Source organism: Moschus berezovskii, chromosome 11 (assembly GCF_049115385.1).
Source record: "Moschus berezovskii isolate FMDL1 chromosome 11, NW_MosBer_1.0, whole genome shotgun sequence".
Lineage (NCBI taxonomy): Eukaryota > Metazoa > Chordata > Mammalia > Artiodactyla > Moschidae > Moschus > Moschus berezovskii.
The window spans coordinates 102,968,303-102,995,754 of record NC_142470.1 but is presented as its reverse complement, the minus strand read 5'-3'; the positions used below and the strand labels follow the sequence as shown (position 1 = coordinate 102,995,754).

Sequence of the window (27,452 nt, the reverse complement as noted above, 5' to 3'; positions counted from 1 at the left end):
ATGAATGCCTGCCTGCTCTTAACCCAGGGACTGGCACAAGAAGAACAATAAAATGAGCTCATGTCATATGACAGTGGAACAGTCTCCTACCTGTGGCATCACTAACTGTCTAAATCGGTAGTTTTTAGATACATTAAAATCTCCTGAAAGGCTTTTTAAGCCATGTTGCTGGAGCCCATGACCAGGGTTTCTGATTCAGCAGATCTGGGTGGAGAATTTGTATTTCTAACAAGTTTGGAGAAGGCAATGGCAAGCCACTCCAGTACTCTTGCCTAGAAAATCCCATGGATGGAGGAGCCTGGTAGGTTGAAGTCCATGGGGTCGCTAAGGTCGGACACAACTGAGCGACTTCACTTTCACTTTTCACTTTCACACATTGAAGGAAATGGCAACCCACTCCAGTGTTCTTGCCTGGAGAATCCCAGGGACGGGGGAGCCTGGTGGGCTGCCGTCTATCGGGGTCACACAGAGTCGGACATGACTAAAGTGACTTAGCAGCAACAAGTTCCCGGATGAAGCTGATGCGGTTGGCCCAAGGAACACATTTTGAGAACCAGTGGTCTGAATTTCAGGGCCCAGAAAACAAGATGCTACCCACTGGCCTCTTAAATTTGCAAGTGAAAAGTCTTTAAAGAAAAGCCCTAGTACTCAGTCAATCCCAGACATAAGGCACTTTTCCCCATCAGAACCTCCATAATAATCATAAAAAGGAAAAGTATCTTTAATGATGTGTGTGTGTTTGCATGTGTATGTATGTGTGCTCAGTTGTGTCCAACTTTCGGTGACCCCATGAACTGTCACCCGCCAGGCTCCTTTGTCCATCGGATTTCCGAGGCAAGAATATGGGAGTGGGTTGCCATTTCCTATTCCAGGGAATCTTTCTGACCCAGGGATCAAACCTGTGTATGTTTCATTTCCCGCACTGGCAGGTGGATTTTTACCACTAGTGCCACCTGGGAAGATCTTGATGCTGGGAAAGATTGAGGGCAGGAGAAGAAGGGGGCGACAGAGGAAGAGATGGTTGGATGGCATCACCAACTCAACTGACATGAATTTGAGCAAACTCCTGGAGATAGCAGAGGACAGGGGAGCCTGGCATGTTGCAGTCTATGGGGTCACAAAGAGTTGGACACGACTTAGTGACTAAACAACGGCAACAACAATAGCTTTAGTTAGAAATTTCTGGAATGCAAAAATACAGTCAAGCCCCATTGCCACGATAAAAGCATCTATAATTTCAGGGCAAACCCTCCTTTGCCTTGAAAGGAAGAAATCCAGAGAGACAAGCGATAGCACATTTCAAAAACATCAGATGAGGTTATCTTTATTCAAGAATCATGTTCACTGTCAATGCAAGTGTTAGACCAAAGCCATTGAGAAAAGCTTCTTTCTCACCAAAACCTTGTAACAAAGCATACTGAGAAAATAATGCTTGTCCATACAGGAAATGCATCTCTTCTGCCTACTTGGGAGGGATTATAAATAGATCCTTGGAGAACATTTTTCTATCATTAGCTTTTCACTTCAAGTGAACTCTGTGTAATGAATTTCGGATCACTAAATGTTCTTCCTGGGCAAAGTACGTGGTAGATTATGATTATACATCTGTTAGTAGAAACTTAACTATTCGAACAGCATTGCGCCCAAGTCAGAGAATCTTAAAAAGAGACAGAAATGGAAATCGGTCTGAGAAATGAGCTGAAAATGCCCATTTTGAACAGACACATGTAAATACATTAAGGGGGCTTCCCTCATGGCTCAGCGGTAAAGAGTCTGCCTGTCAATGCAGGAGACGCAGGTTTGATCACTGGATTGGGAAGATTCCCTGGGGAAAGAAATGGCAACCCACTCCAGTTTTCTTGCCTGGGAGATCCCATCAACAGAGGAGCCTGGTGGGCTACAGTCCATGGGGTCGCAAAAGTGTTGAATACGACTTAGCAACTAAACAATAAATACATTAAATGACCCCTTCTTGTTTGTTGTTGTTCAGTAGCTAAGTCCTGTCCAGCTCTTTGTGACCCCGTAGACAGCAGCACACCAGGCTCCCCTGTCCTTCACTGTCTCCTGGAGCCCGCTTAAACTCATATCCATTGAGTCAGTGATGCCATCCTACCATCTTGTCCTCTGTCTCCCACTTCTTCTCCTGCCCTCAATCTTTCCCAGCATCAAGGTCTTTTCCAATGAGTCGGCTCTTTGCATCAGGTGGCCAAAAAAAGGATAGTTGCTTCAGCTCTAGCATCAGTCCTTCCAATGAATATTCAGGGTTGATTTCCTTTAGGATTGACTGGTTTGATCTCTTAGTGGAGTTCAACGGGACATGAGCTGAGAACAGAGAAAGACAGTGCCCGCTTGTGTATCAACACAGCTGTCTTTCTGCCCTGTCTAAAGGGTGTTTCCCACACAGGTTGGAGAAGTGCATGTCTCAACAGTGGGCCAGTCCCTTCAGAAGTGATTCCTTCTACCCTGTATGTGCTTTAGCTCTGACTCTACTGTTGCTTCTGAAATCCACTCGGCTAATTGCAGGAGCTGAGAAACACCCCCCATTCCTTCTGGCTCATTTACAGCCCACCCACATTTGCATCCCTGGCGCCTGCCTTCCTGCAGCTCCTGACACCCTGTACACAAAAGACTTTCCCCCCATTCACTCTTCTGTGTGCTTTGAAGCCATGTTCCTTTCCCCGTCTTCCACAGGCTAACTGCTTTGTACAGACCATGAAAGGTGTGTACTATGTGTGTGGTGCTCAGTCGTGTCCAGCTCTTTGCAACCCCATGGACTGTAGCCCACCAGGCCCCTCTTGTCCATGAAGTTTTTCAGGCAAAAAGACTGGAACGGGTTGTCATTTTTCTCCTCGAGGGGATCTTCCCAACCCAGGTCTCCTGCATTGGCAGGTGCATTCTTTACCACTCGCACCACCTGGGTTGTTTAAAAACTTCCTGGGAGCAAATCTGAGCTGAGCATCTCCCCTAACCCCACCCTCCCCCCCAAAAAAAATCGAGTTCCAACGAGAAAGGCTACATCCCCGGCCACTGACGTAACCAGAAGAATGACCAGATGTAACAGTTGAGCAAGGCCTCCACCTTGGGCTGGCCCACCCTGGTCCCCCTCTCGTGGGCCAAGTGAGGGAACCTTGACTGTCAGTCAAACTCACTTTCACAGGACGAATCTGCTTTCATTCCCAAGCTGCATCACCTAGAGCTGCTTCAAAAACCACATATGTTGACCAAAGGACACTCCCATCCAGGCCGCCACCAAACAGTGCCTGCCCTCGGTGAGACCCCGAGGCGCCAATAACACTACATATCGGCCCAGTGAGCTTCTTTCTGTCTGTGACTTATCAGGACCAAGTGTCGCTCTTTTGCCAACCCCAAGCCTCCACCCTGGATTTCTATTTCAAGTGCTTGGAAGAGAGCTGATTCAAGAGTGGAGTAAAGATATATTAATAGCTGATGTATTAGAGGAGTAAAAGGGAAAATGGAGACAAGAAATGCGCCTCCACTAAGCAGTACATGCCTGCTCTGGCACCAGTTCATCACCCAGCAAGATCTCACGGGGAGTGAATGAGGCCACAGATAGCCCTGTGTTGGCATCTCACACAGCTAGGTCTGGTGGGAGGCAGGACCGCGGGAGCAGCAGTCTTCAAGCAAGGATCAAACCCTGCTCTGCCGTGTGTCTGCCAACACCCTGAAGGTACCTTGAGCGGAAGTCAGATTTCTTCTCTGTTGCTAGGAAATCCTAAATCACTTTTTTATAGGGCCTTCTGAAATGAGGTCACGTAAATACCTGGCATATGTTAGATAAATGTTACCTGTTATTACGGCAAGCACTGTTGACTAAAATGTCAGCTTATTTTTTCAAGTCTCTTATTGAATTTATTACAATATGGCTTCTGTTTCTTGGTGTTTTGGTTTTTTGTTGGCCCTGACCGGGGATCAAGCCCACACATCCTACATTGGAAGGTGAAGTCTTAACCACTGGACTGCCAGGAAAGTCCCTAAAATACCAGTTTAAAAACTTCTTATCCAGACAACGTAATATTATTCTGTGCTGAAAAGAAAAGAGCTTTATGAAAAGACATGGAGAAAACTTGAATTCATTTTAAGAAGAAGCCAATAGGAAAAGCTAGGTACTGTGTGATTCCAATGATATGACATTCTGGAAAAGGCAAAGTTATGGAGGCAGTAAAAAGATTAGTGGTTACCAGGGTTTAGTGAGGATAGAGGGATAAGCAGGTGGAACACAGGATCTTCAGGGCAGTGAAAATACTCTGTTTGATGCTACAGTGGCAAAGGCCCGTCATTATACATTTATCGAAAGCCACCGAAGTATAACCCCAATAGTCCACCCTAACGTGAACTCTAAGTATCAGTTGCTCAGTCGTGTCCGACTCTGTGTGACGTCACGGACTGTAGCCCACTAGGCTCCTCTGTGCATGGGATTTCCCAGGCAAGAATATTGGCGTGGCTTGCCATTTCCTCCTCCAGGGGATCTGCTCAACCCAGGGATCAAAAACCTGGGTCTTTCTCATTGCAGGCAGATTCTTAACCATCTGAGCCACCAGAGACACCCTGTAAACTATAAATCTGGTGTTAACAATGTGTCAGTGGAGGTTCCTGGATTGGAACAGATGTACCACTCTGGTGGGCATTGTTGATTGGGGGCTGGGGGAGGGGACTGGAGACTATAAGAGAACTTAGTACTTTCAGATCAATTTTGCTGATAATCTAAAACTTCTCTAAAATGAATTTGAGCAAACTCCAGGAGATAGTGAAGGACAGGAGAGCCTGGTATGCCGCAGTCCATGGGGTTGCAAAGAGTTGGACACGACTTAGTGACTGAACAACAATAAAACTGCTCTAAAATTAAAGACTATTAAAAAAAAAAAAAGATCCTCTTAGAAGAGAAATTGGACCTAAAATCAAACTTTTGGGCTTCCCAGGTGGCATTAGTGGTAAAGAACCCGCCTGCCAGTGCAGGAGACAGAAGAGACTCGGGTTTCATCCTAGGTTGGGAAGATCCCCAGGAGGAAGGCATGGCAACCCACTCTAGTATTCTTGCCTAGAGAATCCAACGGACAGAAGAGTCTAGCAGGCTACAGTCCATAGGGCCACAAAGAGTCAGACATGACTGAAACGACTTAGCACACATGCAAAATCAAAATTTGAGACTATGTATGTGAAGGGACTTCTTGGAGTGCTTAACTATAAGGAAAGATTATTTTCAAGTGCCCATATTATCAACAGTCTTCCCATCTCTTTTTCCGGAGGATGTGTGTGTGTGGTGTTTGCATGCACTCACACACACCATTTCCTCCTGTGGTCCTTGGAAGCACTGCAGTCAGCTAACAGGGATTAGCTGAGGCTTTGAGGCTTTGTCACCTCCAGACTCCACCAGCCCAGATCTCTCCCTGGGCCCTCCATGCCAGCTGTGTAAGGAAATCTTACTTCATTCTTTGGTTTGCCAACCACATGATCTAACAGGCAGCAATGCCAAGTCCAGTCCTCACTCTCCCAGGCAAGTTGTACAAGGCCTGGATTCTTTCCTGGGAGCATCCTCAGGTTGAGCCTACTGCAGTGACTGAATCCCACCCAGCACTTTGCTCTCACTATGAAGCTTCTGCAGAAATAAGGCGTTCACCGTGGCATTTCAAATGCAGGTGGTCATTCTTGAATCCTTCTTCTCTGGGTGCTCATCAGCCCTGGCCTTTGAGTATTTGATTTCCAGTTATGGACTCTGAGGTCTCTTCTTCATCCTCATTCTGACCCAACTTCCCCTTCTGCCTCACTTGCACTTCTTCCCTAGCATATTATTCTACTCAGTGATGCATAGAATTGTGTTTTCTTTTTTTTAATTTTAAGTGAAAACTGCTACTCAGAGATGAAAATCCATAAAGCAGCTTCTGGGCATTCATTAAAAGAATTTTTTAAGGCCCCTCTATCTTATAATTAGTCCCCCAAAATGTAATGATATCATCTAGCATGGAACACTGTACTTGGTGTTTCTCCTGAAGTGTGAGTTTAATTTACTGACTTTACCTGTCTAGGGGGTGGTGCTTCTGGTAAAGAACCCCCCTGCCAATGTGGGAGACACTGGAGACATGGATTCAAGCCCTGGGTTGGGAAGATCCCCTGCAGAAGGGAATGGCAACCCACTCCAATATTCTTGCCTGAAGAATCCCAAGGACATAGGAGCCTGGCATAGGGTCGCAAAGAGTCAGACACGACTGAACACACATGCACAGCTGCATACATGTCTACTATCCGTCCCAGATTGGAGCTAGTACTGTAACCCTTGTAATCATAAACATGTCCTCACCCATGTGTAGCACCATATACAGATACTTCTACTGTATATATTTTGAGAATTTAATCAGCTAAATATTCTTAATCAGGATATGTCACAACTTCTGTGAGAGAAAAGAATATGATTAGACTGCAAAAACTTCAGCTAGTTTCTCTGCTACCTTTAAAGACAGATATAACCAACTAGAATGAATCATTTCCTCTCCCTCCCACCCATAAATGACCATTCTTTAAAAACTAGCTGGGGTTCCTGGATCTATCACTGCAACATTCATTCATTTAATAAAGCCACTTTAAAGTTCTTTTAAAGGACGAACCATCTGAGACTTGAGAATGTCCCCAAATTGGCAATGTAGTTTTGCAATAGTTTCTTTTGCTCCAGGCTGTACATTTTGAATAATGCGCAGATTATGATCCAACGTGACTTTGTTATCTGGTTGATGAAAAATCCGAGCAGCAATGTTACTTCTTCCAGGAAGCCCATCCTTATTCCCTCTCTTGAACGCACGTCACTAGGTCTTTTGGCCTCCTCTCTATCCCTGACTCCACATTGTAAACCCTTCTTGTACAGACATAAACAGCTGTCAAGTTTCCTTCCATTGCTCACAGGACAGGCCCAGCCTGATTCATGACAAGCCTTCAACAAATGCCAGTTAAAGGAACTGAACTGCCAAGTGCAGAGAATGAACAGGAGGAAAACTTCCCTCTTCGACTCTGCTCGGGTCCTGACTGCGTTCTCTGCTGCAGATCCACTCCCCTTTATGCTCAGACAGGTAGAATTAACACTAGCAGACAGGATGGCATCTGGAGTAAGTACAGTGACACACACAACATCTCCATGATCAGAAGGCAGGAGTCACACATTTAATGGGATATCCTACCAGGCAACAGGTGAAAACAGACCCTAGCAAAAATACCTGCTGCACTGTGGGGCAGTTGCACCTGCTGTATTATTTCTGTAGACCATTTGTTTTCTAAAAGATCATTTAAAGATTGTTCAGCTGGTTCCCAAAAGGGAGAAGGAGGAGCGAGCTGAAATCTCTTTCAAAGCAAGAAAGGAAGGGAGGTGACTTTAAATTCTGCATTAAATCCGGTTAAGAGCACATAACTTTATCCTTTAGTAGGTATTAGTCATAGCCTCACTCTAAGGGCAGGGTGAAACCTACTTGCCCGAAGGAAAGGGAGGGGGTTGAAAAACAAAGCAACATAAAGTTTTCAAGTGTTCTCCTTTTGGAAAGGGAGGGACTTCAAAACCACACTGTGCCAAATGCCTCCTCCTCCTTCTTGAAAAGCCCTTCAAGCCTAAGAATAACAGCTTCTCAGGATGCGCAAAGCTCCTGAGGGCTGATTATTTTTCAGGAGGAGAATTAGACAAAAATAATGCAAGTGGGAAATAAAGAGAATGACCTACTTTACAGGGGGGAAAAGGGAGGTCTGTGTGAACGTTTTGATCTAATTGACAGTGCCGAGTTGCATGCCCAAATAAGGCGCTGTGGGTCGGGTCTGCGCTGGAGAGGGTTTGTCTTGAGCTCGGAGAAAATAAAGCCAGGGACCTGGAACCGAGTTGGGGGCCCGTCTGGTGTTTTGAGAGGCCTGAGAAGATAGTGTGATGGGACAGGACTGGTGGGGGCACTTTCCTCTAATTGTACAAAGGACTCAGGGACATCCGAAAAAGGCAGCTGGGCGCCGAGCGCTGCGCCAGGCAACATGCTTCTGTGATGTCCCGGGGGTGACCTCGCGGGGATGGGAAACCTATCGCCTTTCTGGGGCTTCTTCCCTGGCGCCTAGGATGGACAGGGGTTTGTTAGTCTAGAGGAGCCGGGACACCGTTCCGGGCCCCAGCAGGGCGCGTGCTCTCTCTTTCCCACCCGACTCTGTCTCGGAGCCCCGCAGAGTGAAACAGCAGCTTCGGGCTCCCGGGGCTGTTTAAGCGCACGTGTCTGTGTTCGCTGTTTGCGGGAGCCTTGCTGAATGCCTCCTTGTTTTCTCGCGCGCCGCTCCAGCTTCTTCTTCTTTTTTCTTTTGGATTCTCGCCTGTCTCCTCCCACAGAAGGAAAAAAAAAAGGTCACGTATGTTTGGAAAAATATGTAGGTCAGTGGAACATTTCCTGCACTGGTGCAAAGGAGAGGAGGGCAGCGGGGGAGGGGAGGGAGCCGCAGCTTGGAGCTCCGGGTGCGCGCTCCTGGCCGCGGCCCCCAAGTCCTTATAGGAGGGGCTCCTATCCATCCTTGACCCATTTTCCGGACCGGCTACGTTCGCCTCGGAAGAAACAGTGATCGTTCCTCCCCAGCAGACGCCGCGGTCCTCTGCGCTCGCCGGCGTCTCCCCGATCCCGGCCCGCAGCTCTCCGGGAAAGCGCAGTGGTCGGCGCGCCGGGCTGCCCCACGAGGACGGCGTGCTGGGGGCCGCGGTGGCGCGCAGCCCCCCAACGCACCGGACAGAGGGGTGGCAGCGCGCAGGGGAGGGCGATTCCCCGCCACCCCCACTGAAGCTTGAACGGGACCTCCACTGGCCTCTCCTTCGGACAGTTCCCCTCTAAGCACACCCCGTCCCCGCCCCGCACCCTCGGCCGGACCGTGCCGCGCGTCCCCGGCGGCAGCCCTGCGACGGAGGCCTTGGGGCGCGGGTGTCTCCGCCGCTCAGGGAAGCTGGGGGTGGGTGGGAGGGGGGTCCAAGGGTCCATCTGCTCGTAGGGAACGCGGGGTGCGGGTCCCGGGCTGGGTCGCGGCCAGGAGAGACCCGGCCGGCGGCGGCCGCGGGAGCGCAGGGAAGGAGGAGGAGGACCGCGAGGAGGCGGGAGGAGGGCGGGGGAGGAGGAAGAGGCGGCGGCGGCGGCGGCTCCTCTCCCCGCCGGCTCTGCGTGCGGAAGAGTTTGCCGCGCGAGCAGCCGGCCTCCCGCAGGAGCCTAGGGACGCGCGGCGGCGGCGTAGCTCTGAGACCCGCAGCCGCGGCGGCGGCGGCAGCAGCGAGAGCAGCGCCTCCCGCCGCCGCCCGGGAGGAGCTCGCCGCGCCCGCTCGCCGCCTCGGCTCCCAGCGGCGGCGGGAGGCGCGTCTCCCGGGCCCAGCCCGCGCCCGGCCCCGCGGGGCCGCCCCGGCCCGCTCCGAGGTAAGGGCCGAGCCCCGGGACGCGGGGCCCCGGGCTGGGAGGGCGCGCGCGCAGGTTCGTGGGACTTGATCACCTGCCTGCCGGCGCGGTGGACGCACGGAGCGGGGACAGACGCCCCGGCCCGGGACTGCGCCGCGCGGGGGGCCTGGGGCGCAGGGCGGTTGGGTCCCCACCCCCAGCCCCTGGTCCTGCGGCAGGGACATCGCGTCCTGCGGGATCGCAGCGGCGGCCGGGCGGGTAGTCTCCGTGTGAGTCTCGCCAGTAGGAGGCAGAGGATGAGACACCCCGATTCGGGGTGCCCAGAGAGTACCGTCGGGGTGGGTGGAGGCCGTGCTCGGGTAGCAGCCTCGAAGGTCGCCTAGAGGTTTCCCTGAGCCCCATCGCGCGCTCTCCAGAGCGTGGGGCGCCGGGGACCCCCGGAAAGGGTGGCATGCGCGCCCCGGGCCCACGATCTCAACGGGTCCCTAGATCGGAATTGGTTCCGGGCCGTAATGGGTGCCGAGCCTGCCCCGTGGACACGCGTAGCCCGGCCCTGGTCGCCGCCTTGCTCCCCAGGTTGGATGCCAGCGCGTTGTTTTGTTGGGAGGTTGCTCCCTCCCCTAGGAGGAAGGAGGCTTACCTTTGACCTTTCCAGAGATCCGCGCGGGGCGGGTAACCTGGGGGTAGGGCCGTGTACCAAGAGGCCAAATTAAAAACCAGCCCCTCTTCTCTATCTGCCACTCCTTAACTGCTTAAGGTAAGAAAGTTTGTTTTCAGCCCCGTGATTCATAAATAATTAGTAACCAGCTCTGTTGAGTAAGCAACATGGAAACCTTAAAAATACACACGCACTTCCCAGAAAGTCTAAAAGCTTCCAAGGTTGTATCCGGGAGGCTTTAGTTCGCAAAGTTGAAAGCCCCTGGGTTCAACAGGTGTTCAGAAGGGGTCTGGAAAGAGAGAGCTCGGTGAGTTTGGTCTATAGTGCCTACTCCTTTGATTCATTATATTGATTGGCCTTTTTCTTTACGGCAAAATATGGAGTAGTTATTAACTTAATTAGCAGAGACGAACTGGTCATAATTGATCATTTAGAACCGGAACCATTTTTTTCCATAATAGGAGGGTTTTCCCCGTTTGGACTTTGCAGTTAATTAGTTCTAAGGCAGTTCCTGGCAGGGTTCAGCTCTGTCCATCCCTCTGTCTAGGAGACACAAACTAACTCAGTCCCTGATGAGTGAATTGACCAACTCATTATGAGGTGCATTAAAAACACAGCAAATTTTAATTGTTCTTCCTTGGGAGGTGCAAGTTCAAAATTCAAGGGCAAGTTGTAACTCTGGCTTTCTGTCCAGAAGATTTCTTAAAGTAGAAGTTTGCCAAAAAATAACCCCCAAATGTATTTTTAAATAACTCTGCAATAAATATGATGTTTAAAATAGCTATTCAGGCTTGGATCACTATTTTGCAAAAGCAAAAGATCTGATTGCACAGCTAAAGCAGGACCGGTAGAAGTATTGGCATTTCTCAGCAGTCTACTTAAAGATTTAGTTAAAAATAAAGGCTTTCAATAATCGTCTTCGAGCTCACAGAGAGATGTGAGGTGTGGCTTAGAGGGATTGTAAGTATGCTGCCTTTAGCCATTTTCTCCTTGGAAATCGATGCATATATTTATTTGCTGATCTGTCCCACTGCAGCAGGTGTAAAATCAGTTTGATTCTCACTGCTCCCCATAGTGACTCCCATGGAGGCCAGAGAAGGGAATATATTCTAGAGGAAATATGTTACTAATAAAATGTTACCTCCCAAAGAGTTAAATATGCCCAGAAAAGAACCAAGTGAGGCTTCACAAATTAGCATGTTGAAAAAAAAAAAATTCCCTGATTGGAGAAGTGAGTGTTCAGATGGGGGCTCAAGAATTCATCTTTCTGTAGAAAATCACAATTGTTTTTAAGCTCATTTGATTCTTGTTAAGAGTTTGGGCCCGTTTTACTGTTTCTGGCTATGTAATAATGAAAATGATAAATAAAATAATAAAAATAGTTTAAAATGACACATATCGTCTGTTATATGTCATGATGAAGTTGAATTCACCTTATTTTTTGGAACAGTCTTTCTTAACTCTTGCTAATCTTTATAGCTGGCTGTTAGTACTGCTACTAGTTTTTAGGTTACACATTCAAAATTAGTGATTTCTTTCAGATTAAAATAACAGTGCATGCATATGCTCTTTATATCTTTATATGGTCCTCCATATGCCTATATATGGTCATTTTTCAGAAGTTTGGCTTTTGAACCTTAAGCTTCTAGAGGGCTAAGTCCTTTTTCTTTATTTTTAAAACAAACATATATTTTATCCTTTCCATGAAAAGTCAGTTTTTCCATGGTGATCCAAGCACTGACTGTCCCATGCTGATCTTAGGCACAGAGTGGCATTTCTTTCCCAAGAGAGGTCAGATTGTGAGGTGTTGAAAATAGCCCAGTAACACCGTATTCTTGGCTTTCTTATGGCCATGGTCTAACTGGCTGCATCAAAGAAGCATCTGATGGAATTTTGCATCTACGTAGTGGCAATGATACACATTACTTGCTTACAGAAATGTTTGACTAGCACGTTCCTGATCTTTACTCTATGTGTAGCAAAGATAGACCACATTCATATTCCATCCAGCATCTCATCCCTAGGAGGCCTTGTTCATCACTGATGCTCAGTAATAAGTAGGTGTAGGAAACACGCTGACTTGTGGATGACAGTTATCCAAAGGGTAGAAATTGCTGAATGCTAATGGGGTACTTAACTCTGAGTAATTCTAGTTTAAATCTGAAGATGATTAATAGCACCTTAGAGCACTAAATAAACACTTATTAAATGTGAACATATGTTTAAAGGGGGAATGTTTTTAATGCAGTCTTTAAGGCACTCTTGTTTCTCGCTGAATTCTTTGAGATTGGGGACCACTTGGCATTGTAAGCAATCTCTTAGGGGAAGTTCCCCCAGAGATCACCTGAATTTCTGTGGGTCTTAAGACAATGTGTGGTTTTCCATAAGATGATTCAGAATAGAAACGAGAGTTTAATCTTCTATGTTGATATGAAACAAAGCAAAACAAAAATGTATTAAAAAAGAGAAGGCTGCAGAAGATGGTATGTCAAACTTTATAGTGTAGAATAGCACTGATTGTCTGGGGACCTTTTGAAGGGCAGGTGCTGACTCAGCAGGTCTAGGTTGGAACCTGAGAGCCTGCATTTCTTAAAAGCTCCCATGTGCTCCCGAGACTATGACACTCTAGAAGGTTCTGGAATGTTCTCAATCCAATTCATCCTGTGTAGCGTCTACTGCATTGGAAGACCAGGTGATAGAAAAAGAAAGAACATGGGTCCTCCCTGCCCTCAAGGAACCAACACAGTGAGGAACAGAGAGTCTTTCTAGACTGCACTGAGGCTCTGGGACACTCCTCTTCAGTGTGGTGGCAGCCTGAGAGGGGCCCAGGAAAGAGGTTTTTTTCTGGTAGGGCTCCTACACTGGCCACCCTTGACCTCTAGTTTTCTTTGAATGAGAAGGTCTGGGACTCGCCAGGAAATAAAATGCAGATACTGAAATCAGACAGATCTGGGGTAGCCTTCCTGCTCAGCTACCGTGTGACTTGGGGCAACTTTTTTTTTTACCCTTCCTGAGCCTCAGGGTCCTGGTTAGAAGAATAGTGGATTAATGCTCACCTCATCAAGGTAGGTAGGGTGACCAATGAAGGAGACACATCAGAGATAACAGAAAAGTGTATGTTAGTCACTCAGTCATGTCTGACTCTCTGTGACCCCCTGGACTGCAGCCTGCCAGATCCTCCGTCCGTGGGATTCTCCAGGCAAGGATACTGCAGTGGGTTGCGGGGTTGCTTTTATTACTGCTGATGGGAGAGGAGAGGCTTGCTAGGCATCGAGGAAGAAGAGGTTCCTAAAAATATTTTTGCACGTAGTTCACCAATTAGAGATTCCATTTGGTTAATCAGCAAACCCAGGGCTGGCAGGAGAGAACCCAGCCTGGGGCTGGAGGGCAGGCAGCCGTGCAAGGTAATGGATGCAAAATGGGGTGATGAGGAGCACCCACTTCTTCAGTCCTCTGCAGGACCCTGGCTTCTGGTGAGCCCTGATGGTACCCTTCTAGCAATGTATTTACCCGAGGCTATTCCTGGTACTCACCCTGTAGGTTCTGTTGATCAAGACCGACTGGTGTTGGTGGTAACCAGGCACACCTTAACAATATGTTTCGGAGGGAAGGGCGTTGGTGTGTCCCTTGCTGGGCCCTTTTAAGGGTCAGAGCCGTCCATCAGTTTAGTGGGAGTTCCCTGAAGGCAGTGCAGGGTAAGTGGGAATTCAGCACCCAGCACTTTATACTTCATGCTCTGAGGTGATTACTTCCTCCAGACTTTTGGGGAAGGCAGATGTTCCAAGGTAGAAGTCTCCTTCACTCTGATTTTAGGGGAAGTCATCTGGATTTCCCAGTTGTCACGAATAGTAAAGAACCTGCCTGCCAGTACAAGAGATGTAAGAGGCGCAGGTTCAATCCCTGGGTCAGGAAGATCCCCTGGAGGAGGAAATGGCAACCCATTCCAGTATTCTTAGAGCCTGGAGAATCCCATGGACAGAGGAGCCTGGAGAGCTACAGTCCGTGGGGTTGTGAAGAGTTGGACGTGACCGAAGTGACTTAGCATGCAAAAATGGGTGGCCCTCAAAATACCTCCACCGCTGTTGCTCTCATGCCTATGTTTGTGAGTTCTGCTTATTATTTACAAAGGAGCCTTCTCTGCTCCCATTCCCACTCCATGCTCCACCAAAATAAACCTTGAAAACCAAGTGCAAGGGAACGGCAACGGGCTTGTGACCCTGTGATGTATGTGAGGGAAGGACTAGTGATGGAACCCGAGGCCATGAAGGCGGTATGATGAAGGGGAAGTGTCAGGGAATACTTCAGATGGAAACCAGAGCGGAGGCGGGACCAGAGAGTAGGAGGACGGACCCAGGGTTCCATCTCTGTGGGTGTTGATGCTTTGCTGAAACCATGGAGGATTATGTCCCAGGTCACTGAAAATCGTCTGGGCTTCCCTAAAGGAAAGCAGGTGACTGAACCCAGCTGAGTGATCCTTCCAACCTCTTCTGAACCAAAACCCACACCAGGCACTCTCATGAGGAATCTCTGTACCCTGTGAAAGTCATAATATTGAGAACTGGAGAACACCATAAATGTTATTCTTTTTCTGTTTTAAAAGTATACTTACTTTTTGGCAAATATAGAAAAGATTGAAGAAAATGGAGATTACCCACAATCTCAAGGTGTATTACCCTTCAGTCTTTTTTCTATGCTTTAAAATGTTTTTTTTTAATGTTAAAAAAAATAATATAATCTTATAAAATTTTCACACAATCCAGAACCACTTCTAATAAAAAGATCCTCTTCATCCTCTGGCCCTACTAATGGTGTTCAGTCACCAAGTTATGTCCAACTCTTCTTGACCCCATGGACTGCAGCACGCAGGGCTTCCTTGTCCCTCACTATCTCCTGGAGTTTGCCCAAGTTCCTGTCCATTGAGTCAGTGATGCCATCCAATCATCTCACCCTCTGTCACCCTCTTCTCCTTCTGCCTTCAATCTTTCCCAGAATCAGGGTCTTTTCCAGTGAGTCAGCTGTTTGTATCAGGTGGCCGAAGTATTGGAGCTTCAGTTTCAGCATCAGTCTTTCATGAGTATTGAGGGTTGATTTCCTTTAAGACTAACTGGTTTGATCTCCTTGCTTTTCAAGGGACTCTCAGGAGTCCTTTCTCCAGCACCACAGGTCCAAAGCATCAGTTCTTCCACACTCTGCCTTCTTTATTGTCCAGCATTTTTTCTGCCTGGTAGAAACTTGATTTAGCTCAGGGGTCCACTCTCCTCCATGTGTCTCAGGGGTAAATCCTGATTGGCTGAGAAACTGCTGGTGGGCCTGCAGTCTCACCAGTGATTGGCTTAGGGTGAGCAGGTGGCCCTCCTGATCAATCAAACATGAGGGTAACTTAGTGGGCAGCTTTCCTGACTCTTAAAAAGAGATGTAGGAGGAACCAGCCACTTTTTTTTCTTTTGGACACAATGCCTGTAAGTGGGGCAGCTGTCAGCCAACAGAACGGGCTGGGCCAGGTCCCAGCTGACCTGCCAAAGAATGCAAAGGTGAAGAATGGGGCCTCCACAGTGCCCCTGACCTTCTGAATTACCTAAGAGGAAGCTCTGATTTGGGACCTTCCTAACCTCTTAAAGGAGGTCAAGTTGGATTCTTTTTGTTAGTTGTAACCAAAAGCATCCTAACTGACCCATCCCTCAGCTCTCCACCCTATTGGAGAGTTGATTGTTGTTAACCATGCGGGTGTAATCTGCTTGTCATTTTCACTGCATTGAGACATTACTTTGCCAACCAAGGTCCGTCTAGTCAAGGCTATGGTTTTTCCCGTGGTCATGTATGGATGTGAGAGTTGGACTGTGAAGAAAGCTGATCGCCGAAGAATTGATGCTTTTGAACTGTGGTGCTGGAGAAGACTCTTGAGAGTCCCTTGGACTGCAAGGAGATCCAACCAGTCCATTCTAAAGGAGATCAATCCTGGGTGTTCATTGGAAGGACTTATGCTAAAGCTGAAACTCCAATACTTTGGCCACGTCATGCGACGAGTTGACTCACTGGAAAAGAGTCTGATGCTGGGGGGGTGGGTTGGGGGTAGGAGGAGAAGGGGACAACAGAGAATGAGATGGCTGGATGGCATCACCAACTCGATGGAAATGAGTCTGGGTGAACTCCGGGAGTTGGTGATGGACAGGGAGGCCTGGCATGCTGTGTTTCATGGTGTTGCAGAGAGTCGGACACGACTGAGTGACTGAACTGAACTGAACTGAACATGTAGGTACATTTTCTTTTTAAACCAACAGAATTCATTTTGCACATTTTATTTAGTGATTTGTATGTGTGTGTGGCATGAAATTTGGGGGTGTCATTTTTTTATATCTACTTTATTCTTTTTAAAGGTTACATAATAACGCTCAGAGGTATGGCTGACACATAATTGATTTAACCCATTCCCTATTGTTAAACATTTATCGTTCTTTATTTCTTATTGTTCAGTTGCTCAGTCATTTCTGACTCTTCTTGATCCCAAGGACTTCAGCATGCCAGGCTTCCCTGTCCTTCACTAGCTCCCAGTTTGCTCAAACTCATATCCATTGAGTCAGTGATGCCATCCAACCATCTTGTCCTCTGTCGTCCCCTTCTTCTCCTGCCCTCAATCTTTCCCAGCATCAGGGTTTTTTCCAATGAGTCAGCTCTTTGCATCAGGTGGCCAAAGTATTGGAGCTTCAGCTCAACATCAGTCCTTCCAATAAATATTCAGGGTTGATTTCTTTAGGATTGACTGGTTGGATCTCCTTGCAGTCCAAGGGACTCTCAAGAGTCTTCTCCAGCACCATAGTTTGAAAGCATCAATTCTTCAGTGTTCAACCTTCATTATTGTTCAACTCTCACATCCGTGCATGAATACTGGAAAAACCATAGCTTTGACTGTACAGACCTTTGTCCGCAAAGTAATATCTCTGCTTTTTAATATGCTGTCTATGTTTGTCATAGCTTCTTTTCCAAGGAACAGGCATCTTGTTTTAATTTCATGGCCACAGTCACTATCTGCAGTGATTTTTGAGCCCAAGAAAATAAAGTTTCTCACTGTTTCCATTGTTTCTCCATCTTTTTGCCATGAAGTGATGGGACCAGATGCCATGATCTTCGTTTTTTGAGTGTTGGGTTTTAAGCCAGCTTTTCACTCTCCTTTTTCACCTTCATTGAGAGGCTCTTTAGTTCTTCTTCACTTTCTGCCATAAGGGTGGTGTCCTCTGCATATCTGAGGTTATTGATATTTCTCCCAGCAATCCTGATTCCAGCTGTCAATATAGAGCCTTGTTGTACTTTCAAAATTTTGAACCAGTCTGTTGTTCCATCTCCAGTTCTAACTGTTGCTTCTTGACATGCATACAGGTTTCTCAGGAGGCAGGTAAGATGGTCTGATATTCCCATCTCTCTAAGAATTTTCCACAGTTTGTTGTGATCCACACAGCCAAAAGCTTTAGTGTAGTCAATGAAGCAGAAGTAGATGTTTTCATGGAATTCTCTTGCTTTTTCTATGATCCAACGGATGTTGGCAATTTGATCTTTGGTTCCTCTGCCTTTTCTAAATCCAGTTTGTACATCTGGAGGTTCACGGTTCATGTATTGCTGAAGCCTGGCTTGAAGAATTTTGAGCATTGTTTTGCTAGCTTGTAAAATGAGTGCAATTGTGCAGTAGTTTGAGCATTCTTTGGCATTACCTTTCTTTGGGATTGGAATGAAAACTGACCTTTTCCAGTCCTGTGGCCACTGCTGAGTTTTCCAAATTTGCTGGTATACTGAGTGCAGCACTTTCTCAGCATCATCTTTCAGGATTTGAAATAGCTCAGCTGGAATTCCATCTCCTCCACTAACTTTGTTTGTAGTGATGGTTTCTAAGGCCCACTTGACTTCACATTCCAGGATGTCTGGCTCTAGGAGGGTGATCACACTATCACGGTTATCTGGGTCATTAAGATCTTTTTTAAGAAGCTTTGTTGTTTCTAGGACCCACAGAGTTTTTAACTCTGATAGGCATTTGTTCACTGAATAAACAGTAGTCATTTAAACAAAGGTTTCATGCATTGCATGAAGCATAGCTGACATATGAGTTTTCTGTATGAAATTTTCCAGTTCTGTAAGAGAAGAGAGGAAAGCAAATGGGATGGATGAAACTCATAAGACCTGCTAGTCCCATTTTTTCACCTAATGCAGAGAAGAAAATCTGATGTTTCAAGGAAGTTCCCAGGGACAGGGTGATTCCATTTCAAGTCTGGTGCCTAATCATCAGTCCTCCAGTGGGCCTACAGGTCTTTGGAGGTAGTGTCACTAATAGCCCATTTCAGTGAAATTCAGATCTGTCTTTAACTAGAAAATCCCGTTACTTTTTCAATTTCAGACGTGGTAGCTTCGGTTTTCCTCTTATTTCATTCTGCAAGGTTAAGGCCTACTTAGAAATAAGCAACATGATCAGTGTGTTCATGTCACAGTGTGAGCAGTCAGCCTGCCTGTTGTCAGTGCAGGGGGAGGGTCAGACATTGCTGAGCCACCCGAGAAATTTCTGTGAGGAGGTGTGTTGGAGTGAGACAGGGAAGAATCCATCAGGCTCCTGTGTTGATCCAACAAATCGTGTATCTGTCGCATCAACATCTCCATTTGTGTGTGTGTGTGTGTGCGTCTGACTCTTTGCAACCCCATGGACTGCAGCCCATCAGGCTCCTCTGTCCATGGAGTTTTTCGGGCAAGAATACTGAAATGTTTTACCATTTCTTATTCCAGGGGATCTTCCAAACCCAGGGATCAAACCTGAGTCTCTCTGTCTCCTGCTTTGGCAGGCAGGTTCCTTACCACTAGTGCCACCTGGGAAGCCCGCCGTCTACAAAAGGCATGACCTCTGAGGGAAGGGTTGGAGTGGGGAATAGATTGGGAGTTTGGGATTGATATATACACACTGCTGTATTTAAAATAGGTAATCAACCAGGACCTATATTGCACAGGAAACTCTGCTTCAGTTCAGTTCAGTTGCTCAATCATGTCCAACTCTTGTGACCCCATGGACTGCAGCACGCCAGGCTTCCCTGTCCATCACCAACTCCCAGAGCCTACTCAAACTCATGTCCATCGTGTTGGTGATACCACCCAACCATTTCATCCTCTGTCGTCCCCTTCTCCTCCCGCCTTCAATCTTTCCCAGCATCAGGATCTTTTCTATGAGTCGGTTCTTTGCATCATTTGGCTGAAGTATTGGAATTTCAGCTTCAGCATCAGTCCTTCCAATGAATATTCAGTATTGATTTCCTTTAGGATTGACTGGTTGGATCTCCTTGCAGTCCAAGGGACTCTCAAGAGTCTTCTCCAACACCACAGTTCGAAAGCATCAATTCTTTGGCGCTCAGCTTTCTTTATAGTCCAACTCTCACATCCATACATGACCACTGGAAAAACCATAGCTTTGACTAGACAGACCTTTGTTGCTAAAGTAATGTCTCTGCTTTTTAATATGCTGTCAAGGTTGGTCATAGCTTTTCTTCCAAGGAGCAAGCATCTTTTAATTTCATGGCTGAAGTACTCTGCTTAATGCTCTGTAATAACTGAAATGGGAAAAGAAAAAGAATAGATCCATGTATACGGATAACTGAATCACTGTTGTTGTATGCCTGAAACTAACACAGTTGTTAATCAACTGTGCCCCAATATGAAATTTTTTAAAAAGGAAGCTGTGAAAAATAAAAGAGAATTCCTCAAAAAAAAAAAAAAAAAAGGATGGAATTAACAAATTAAAAGACATGGCCCCTGGTGTCATCATCATTAACTACATAAGATACCTGTTTCCCTGGAGATCATGTTTGAATAAAACTATAAAGAGAATGTAAAACCCCCAGTGTTGGTGTGTGTTTGTGGCGAGGCTGGAGTGTTGCCGAGAATGAGTTGTTGGGTAACTCTGGACTGTCAGTTCCTCCAAAGCAGAGATTACTCTTGACCTTGCCAATGTTTTCTTCATGGTCAGGCAGGATTTTATTTCTGTGGTCTCTCCTTGCTTCCCTTTTGCAGGGATTGTCAGAGAGACAAACCCATTCACAGCAAATTTGCATGGCAGTTTTGTAGAGGTTTTACGATCTCTATGCTAGAGAAATTTCTCCTAGTTCCAAACTTGTGGAGCCCTTGGCTGATAAAAATCTCTGGGATTTATGGCTCAAGACAAACTGATGTCACATGGAGTGAGAGAGCTTCCAATTTTTCAGCCACTTCTAGGTCTTCCCCGTGGCGTGTCCACTCTGGCCTGTGGCTCTTAGCTCTCAACGCTGAGAGGGCGAGGTGGCTCTGCTGTGTGGTCCCAGGATCCTGGAAGCACTTGTCAGCCCTCCACTCCCTCTTGGAGAATTTCTTGCTCACTCCCAAACACCAGGCTTACCAACAGAGGGTGGCAGCTTGGGAAAAAACCTCCACCCTCTGACTGTCGCTTGCCTTCACTTTGATTGGATCTGGGGAGGCTCCACTTCTGGAGATAGTGCCCAGGGGAATCACGAGACCCCTCAACTTTAGAGTTAAATGAAGGTGGTGGCCTTGATGAGCACAGACCCCTCCCCTGCACCCCACGGCCTGGTCCTGCCTTCTCCACTAGCTCAGGTCCACTGTTTCACCTTCGTGGCCGTCATTCACCCCTCGGCATGCTGACTCTTGGTTCCCAGAGCCCCGAGCCCTTCACTTGCTCTCGGGTGACTAACAGGATTCTTCCAGGCAGAGCTGCAGCCTTCACTCTCTAACAGTTTGGTTAGCACCCAGTGGTCAAATCCCCGCCCTGGTCCACATGCGTGAGTGTTATTTTCATGACTGAGCCTGAGCTCTGACTGGTGTGTGAGCCCCCTCCTCGCCACACCACCCGCAGGGCCAGCAGATAGGCAATCAGGAGGCTCAGTGGGAGAAACAAGAGAAGACTGTTGACGTGGGTCCCTGGCTGCTAAATACAGCAGATGTGGTCGGCTCAGTGGTGCTCAAGGAAATGCAGCAGCGCCCGGCCTCCTGCACAGGGGCCCCTGGCAGCTTGGGTCCTCTTCCCACCTGTGGGCAGCAACTCATTCATCTTCATCCCAGGTGTCAAGGTGCCTCCCTGGGAGGTGTTTGAGGCTGGATCTGCCCTGGAAGGTCCTCCTCCTCCTTGGCCAGGGACTCCATCCCTCGTGCTCTGAGAGCAGATACCCACGTCTGGACAGCAAGATGTCCACCCCATTTGTGCCCATGTAGGAGGACCTGTGGCCGCTGGTTCATGTGGAGTTACGGGGTGGGGGTGGTCTGTTTGGTCCACTCATCTCCCTGGGCCTCAACTGCAAAGGCCTGGGGATTTGTGGGGGCTTCCCTGGTAGCTCAGCTGGTAAAGAATCCACCTGCAATGCAGGAGACCCCAATTCCTGGGTTGGGAAGATCTCTTGGAGAAGGGACGGGCTACCCACTCCAGTATTCTTGGACTTCTCCAGCGGCTCAGATGATAAAGAATCCGCCTGCAATGCAGAAGACCGGGTTTCAGTCTCTAGGTTGGGAAGATCCCCTGGAGGAGGGCATGGGAGCCCACCCCAGTATTCTTGCCTGGAGAATCCTCATGGACAGAGGAGCCTGGTGGGCTACAGTCTGTGGGGTCGCGAAGAGTCCAACATGGCTGAGCAACTAAGCACACTACATTTTACAAAGAAAAATAGTTCTTTTTGTGATCCTAGTTTCTCTGAAGCTGTGCTGAGTTTGCACCAGTCAGCTGTTCAGAGTGGTCCGCCACCTAACCTCTGCTTTTGTGGACCAAACCCCTGGTTTCCATGGGTACCATGTGTCTGTGTTCTTGTCTTTTTGTTACGCAGCAGAGTCTGACCTACCGGGTCGTGGGGCATCTGCGTTAGGATGAACGCACTTGAGGCTGTGTTTGTGTTTTCTAACAGCTCAGGTTGGCAGCTCTTATCTATGTGTTGTGGTCTGTTTATATGAGACACCTGTGAAAGCTGGAAACCTTTTCCTCCCACGTGGCAGCGCTGACCTATGACCCAATTTTAGATCACAGCGTGGGAGTGGTCATCGCTGTGTGGGCCAGCAGCATTTCTTTTTCTTCTTTATTCATGTATTAGTCAGTTCAGTTGCTCAGTCGTGTCTGACTCTTTGCGACCCCATGAACTGAAGCACGCCAGGCCTCCCTGTCCATCACCAACTCCCGGAGTTCACCCAAACCCATGTCCATCGAGTCGGTGATACCATCCAACCAGCTCATCCTCTGTCGTCCCCTTCTCCTCCTGCCCTCAATCTTCCCCAGCATCAGGGTCCTTTCAAATGAGTCAGCTCTCTGCATCAGGTGGCCAAAGTATTGGAGTTTCAGCCTCAGCATCAGTCCTTCCAATGAACACCCAGGACTGTTCTCCTTTAGGATGGACCAGCTGGATCTCCTTGCAGTCCAAGGGACTCTCAAGAGTCTTCTCCAGCACCACAGTTCAAAAGCATCAATTCTTCGGCAATCAGCTTTCTTCACAGTCCAACTCTCACATCCATACATGACCATGGGAAAAACCATAGCCTTGACTAGACGGACCTTGGTTGGCAAAGTAATGTCTTTGGTTTTTAATATGCTGTCTAGGTTGGTCATAACTTTCCTTCCAAGGAGTAAGCATCTTTTAATTTCATGGCTTTTTATTTTATGTAGTCACCATGTGCAGTGATTTTGGAGCCCAGAAAAATAAAGTCAGCCACTGTTTCCCCATCTATTTCCCATGAAATAATGGGACCAGATGTCATGATCTTCGTTTTCTGAATGTTGAGCTTTAAGCCAACTTCTTCACTCTCCTCTTTCACTTTCATCAAGAGGCTCTTTAGTTCTTCTTCACTTTCTGCCATAAGGGTGGTGTCATCTGCATATCTCAGGTTATTGATATTTCTCCCAGCAATCTTGATTCCAGCTTGTGCTTCTTCCAGCCTAGCGTTCCTCATGATGTACTCTGCATATAAGTTAAATAAGCAGGGTGACAATATACAGCCCTGACGTACTCCTTTTCCTATTTGGAACCAGTCTGTTGTTCCATGTCCAGTTCTAACTGTTGCTTCCTGACCTGCATATAGGTTTCTCAGGAGGCAGGTCAGGTGGTCTGGTATTCCCATCTCTTTCAGAATGTTCCACAGTTTATTGTGAACCACACAGTCAAAGGCTTTGGCATAGTCAATGAAGCAGAAATATATGTTTTTCTGGAACTCTCTTGCTTTTTCCATAATCCAGCGGATGTTGGCAATTTGATCTCTGATGCCTCTGCCTTTTCTAAAACCAGCTTGAACATCTGGAAGTTCATGGTTCACATATTGCTGAAGCCTGGCTTGGAGAATTTTAAGCATCACTTTACTAGCGTGTGAGATGAGTGCAATTGTATAGTTGATGTATAATGTCATGTGAGTTTCTGGTGTATAACAGAGTGATTGGGATATACGTTGTACAAATTCTTGCTCTCATTCTTTTCCTTTATGGTATATCACAGGATACTGAATAGAGTTCCGTGTGCTAGATCTTAGGATTCGGTTGTTTATCTGCTATGTACAGTAGTTTGTATCTGCTAATCCCAAACTTCCACTCCACCCCTCCCTACCCGCCATGATGGGTCGAGGAGTGTGTTCTGTCTGTGAGTCTGTTTCAGTTTCATCGATAAGTTGATCTGTGTCCTATTTTAGATCCCATATGTGAGTGATATCATGTGATGTTTGTCTTTCTCTGTGTGACTTACTTTGCTTGATATGATCATTTCTAGGCCCATCCATGTTGCTGCCAGTGACATTTTTCATTCTTTTTTATGGTGAGTCAGCGTCATTTGACACTGACTTCGTGAGGACAGTTTGTGGCCAGTAGCAGAACGTCTTGACACCCTGACACAGTCACGGTGGCCAGCTGACCCAGCCAAGCCACATATACTCCAGAGCCCCATCTTTTCATCTTAACAGGGAGGCATTGGTACTGAAGGCTCAGGGAAGAGAAAGGATCTGCCTGCCAAACAGGAGACGCAGGTTCGATCCCTGGGTCGAGAAGACCCCCTGGAGGAGGAAATGGCAACCCACTCCAGCATTCTTGCCTGGAGAATCCATGGACAGAGGAGCCAGGTGGGCTACAGTCCATGGAATTGCAAAGAGTTGGGCATGACTTAGCAACTAAACAACAACATTGATACTGAACGGGGAGAACCAGGAGAAGAGAATGTTTATGAACGAGTTCCATCACAATGAAAAGTTTTAGTGCTGTTCTTATTCCTCTGCTGTGACCAGCTTGTCATTCAAGCTTCCCCACTTCCAGCTGGGTACATGCCAGCCTCAAGGTGATTGCCTTTTGAATGAAGTACTTAGTTTGTTGTTTCCACCCCCACCCCCCCCACCCCCACACACAAAAGGTACATGCTAGCAATTAAAAACACAATATAGGCCAGTGTTCTCTTGAAAGCTAACATCATGGGGAAAAGTGAAATCCTTCAACTATAGACGCCAGACAGTTAGGATGTCTTGGCAGTTGCTTGGCATTGCAGTTTGCTTTGGAAAGCTTTTGCCATTTATAAGAACAAAGTAGCCTAATAACCTTTGGTGTTCGAAAATTCAAACTAAATCAAATAGGCTCTGTGTATTCCCATGAAATCTAAGATTTTATGGGATGTGTGGGACATTTCACCATGATAAATGTGATGTGCTTTTTCTTGTGACCTTTAGTTTTCTTTTTTTTAAATGTAATTTCATGCAATTTTATTTATGTTTTAAATTGGCATGTAATTGCTTTACAATGTTGTGTTAATTTCTGCTGTACTACATTGACCATCAGCTACACATACATACATATATATATCCCTCCCTAAAGAGGGTTGACCAGGGGAATTGGGGCTCAGTTCTGATCACCCTGGAAGGATCCTGTTACTTTCTTCCCATGGCAGAATTTGTTATAGACGAAGGAGTGGTAGTGGGTTTAGCCACCAAGTCATGTCTGACTCTTTGAGATCCCATGGACTATAACCCACCAGAGTTCTTTGTTTATGGGACTCCCCAGGCAAGAATACCAGAGTGGGTTGCCATTCCCTTCTCCAGAGGATCTTTCCGAACCAGAGATCGAAGCCATGTGTCCTGTGGCTCTTGCACTGCAGGCAGGTTATTTACCGCTGAACCACCAGGGAAGCCCTAACAGACTGAGATGAGCCTCAAAGCTTATCGTCCAGCACAAGGTAGCTCACCTTTTTCCATAGGAAATTAGAGGTTCTGAAAGCAAATGGGCCTCTCCCTGCTCCCAGAGCCCGGGTCCCGCAGCCTGGCAGACCTGCTGACCCTTCCAGAAGTTTCCATACTTCCCTTTCTCCCTGAGACCTGAGGCTGTTGCTTCTCAGCTGAAATCCAGGCAGTCGCAAGGATGAGGCTTTCCCTAGCCTTGGCTGGCAGACGCTGCCCAGAAGTCCTGGGAGCGGGGAGGCCTGCAGCCCGCACGGCCACCCACATCCCAGATCCGCCTTATCTCTCTGGGCGCCACGCAATCTGCTCGTGACAGTCAATAAGGGTGTCAGAGTCCCAGGCTGCCGGGAACAGGGAGGGGCAGGCAGCGGCAGGGCACAGACCGTCACTTTCACTTCTGGAACCTACGCTGTCTGGTAGCTGCTGACATCCGACTTCCTTCCAGATAAAAGCACAGGGCTCACTCAGGATGCAGGACGAAATGCCTCTTTATTTGAACGACTTCCCAAAGGGGTTCTCGTGGCTGGGTGGCGGGGGGCCATGGGTGTTGACCGTAGTACCTTCTCACCTGAGAGTCTTTTCCCCTTTAACTTTGGCACCTGCGCCACCTGGGCCTTTGTTTATCATGCGTGCTCAGTCACTTAGTCATGCCCAACTGTTCGCGGCTCCATTGACTGTACCTGCCAGGCTCCTCTGTCCGTGGGATTTTCCAGCAAGAATACTGGAGTGGGTTGCCATTTCTTCCTGACCCAGGGATGGAACCCATGTCTCCTGCGTCTCCTGCAGTGACAGATGGATTCTTCACTGCCAAGCCATCTGAGAAGTGCCCTCCTCATCTAAGGGCTAATCCCCTCTGTTCACAGACCTTGGCTTCTCAAAACACAGTCCTCTATCTTCTCACTTCGTACCCCAACCTTTCCTCTACAGACTTTCTTCTTGTCGTAGCCCTCTCCAGCTCGATGGTCCCGAGACTTTATGGGTTAGAACCTCGAATCCCAGATCTGATATCTCAGAGAACATCGGGTGCCTCTGAAGTCACGTGTACCGTCACGGTGGGAAAAGGAACACTGTGAACCACATCCATCAGAGAAGGTCGCACAGGCTGGGTGGAAAAAGCACGTGACAAAAGGCAGTCTGATTCCATGTTAGTTAAAACACGGGAGAATGAAAGGAATGAACTTTCTGTCAAATAGATGCACGGCGTGTGGGTGATGGTGGTGGGTGAACACAGTGCTTACAAGTCAGGGGGTTAGTGTGTGGGCTGTGCTTAGTTGCTCAGTCACGTCCAGCTCTTTGTGACCCTGTGGACTGTAGCCCGCCAGGCTTCTCTGTCCATGGGGATTCTCCAGGAAAGAATACTGGAGTGGGTTGCCATGCCCTCCTCCATGGGATCTTCCCAACCCAGGGATTGAACCCAGGTCTCCTGCATTGCAGGCAGATTCTTCACTGCCTGAGCCACCAGGGAAGCCCAAGAATACCGGAATGGGTAGCCTATCCTTTCTCCAGGGGATTTTCCCAACCCAGGGATAGATCCAGGCTGATTCTTTATCAGCTGAGCTACCCGAGAAGCCCAGTGTGTGGGCTGCCTGCGTTTAAATCCAGCTCTTCTGACCAGCTAAGAGCAACTTAGGAAAGTGGCTGAAACCCAGACCCTCCCTTTCTTCCTGTGACCCATAGGGATATGGTCGTGCCTACTTCTTGCTGTTATCCTGACGCTTAGCTGAGAGGCTGAAGTGGTACCTACTCCTTGCTGTTGTTCTGAGGCTTAGCTGAGATGCTATAAGCAGAGGCCCTTGAGTTGTGCTGGCTCACAGGAAGCAAGCCATGCCATTTATTGTCATTTTTCCATTCTCTGCAGTGACGTGTGTACTGGGGCCAATTAGACCCATGAAAATGTTAGGAAAAGTTTCAAAAGTTTGGAGAAAGCAAGAAAGCATCATCTCCACCTGCATGGCTGGGATTGGCATAGGGCTGTGTAGGGGACAGGCTCAATCAGTGACTGGTGACTAGGTCAATAGTCAGACTGACCCTGCAGAACACCACCTAAACGCATGCACATGTACACACACACACACACACACACACACACTAGGTCAATAGTCAGACTGACCCTGCAGAACACCACCTAAACGCATGCACATGTACATACAAACACACACACACACACACACACACACACACACACACAGGATTAAGCCCGCAGGTGCCAGGAAAACTTGTGTGTGGTC

At 47.7% G+C, this 27,452-nt stretch overlaps 1 protein-coding gene across 5 annotated transcripts in view; it reads left to right on the top strand.

The window, feature by feature from the left end:
- Positions 1–9,117: 9,117 nt before the first annotated feature.
- NPAS2 (neuronal PAS domain protein 2) overlaps positions 9,118–27,452 on the top strand; it is a 216,010-nt gene continuing 197,675 nt past the window's right edge. For 2 of the 5 annotated variants that reach the window (XM_055401013.2, XM_055401012.2), the window contains exon 1: positions 9,120–9,407. The gene's annotated coding sequence lies outside the window, so the exon portion shown is untranslated. Of the gene's footprint in view, positions 9,408–27,452 lie in introns of all 5 variants that reach the window. The other 3 variants (XM_055401015.2, XM_055401010.2, XM_055401011.2) reach the window with 3 other exon arrangements.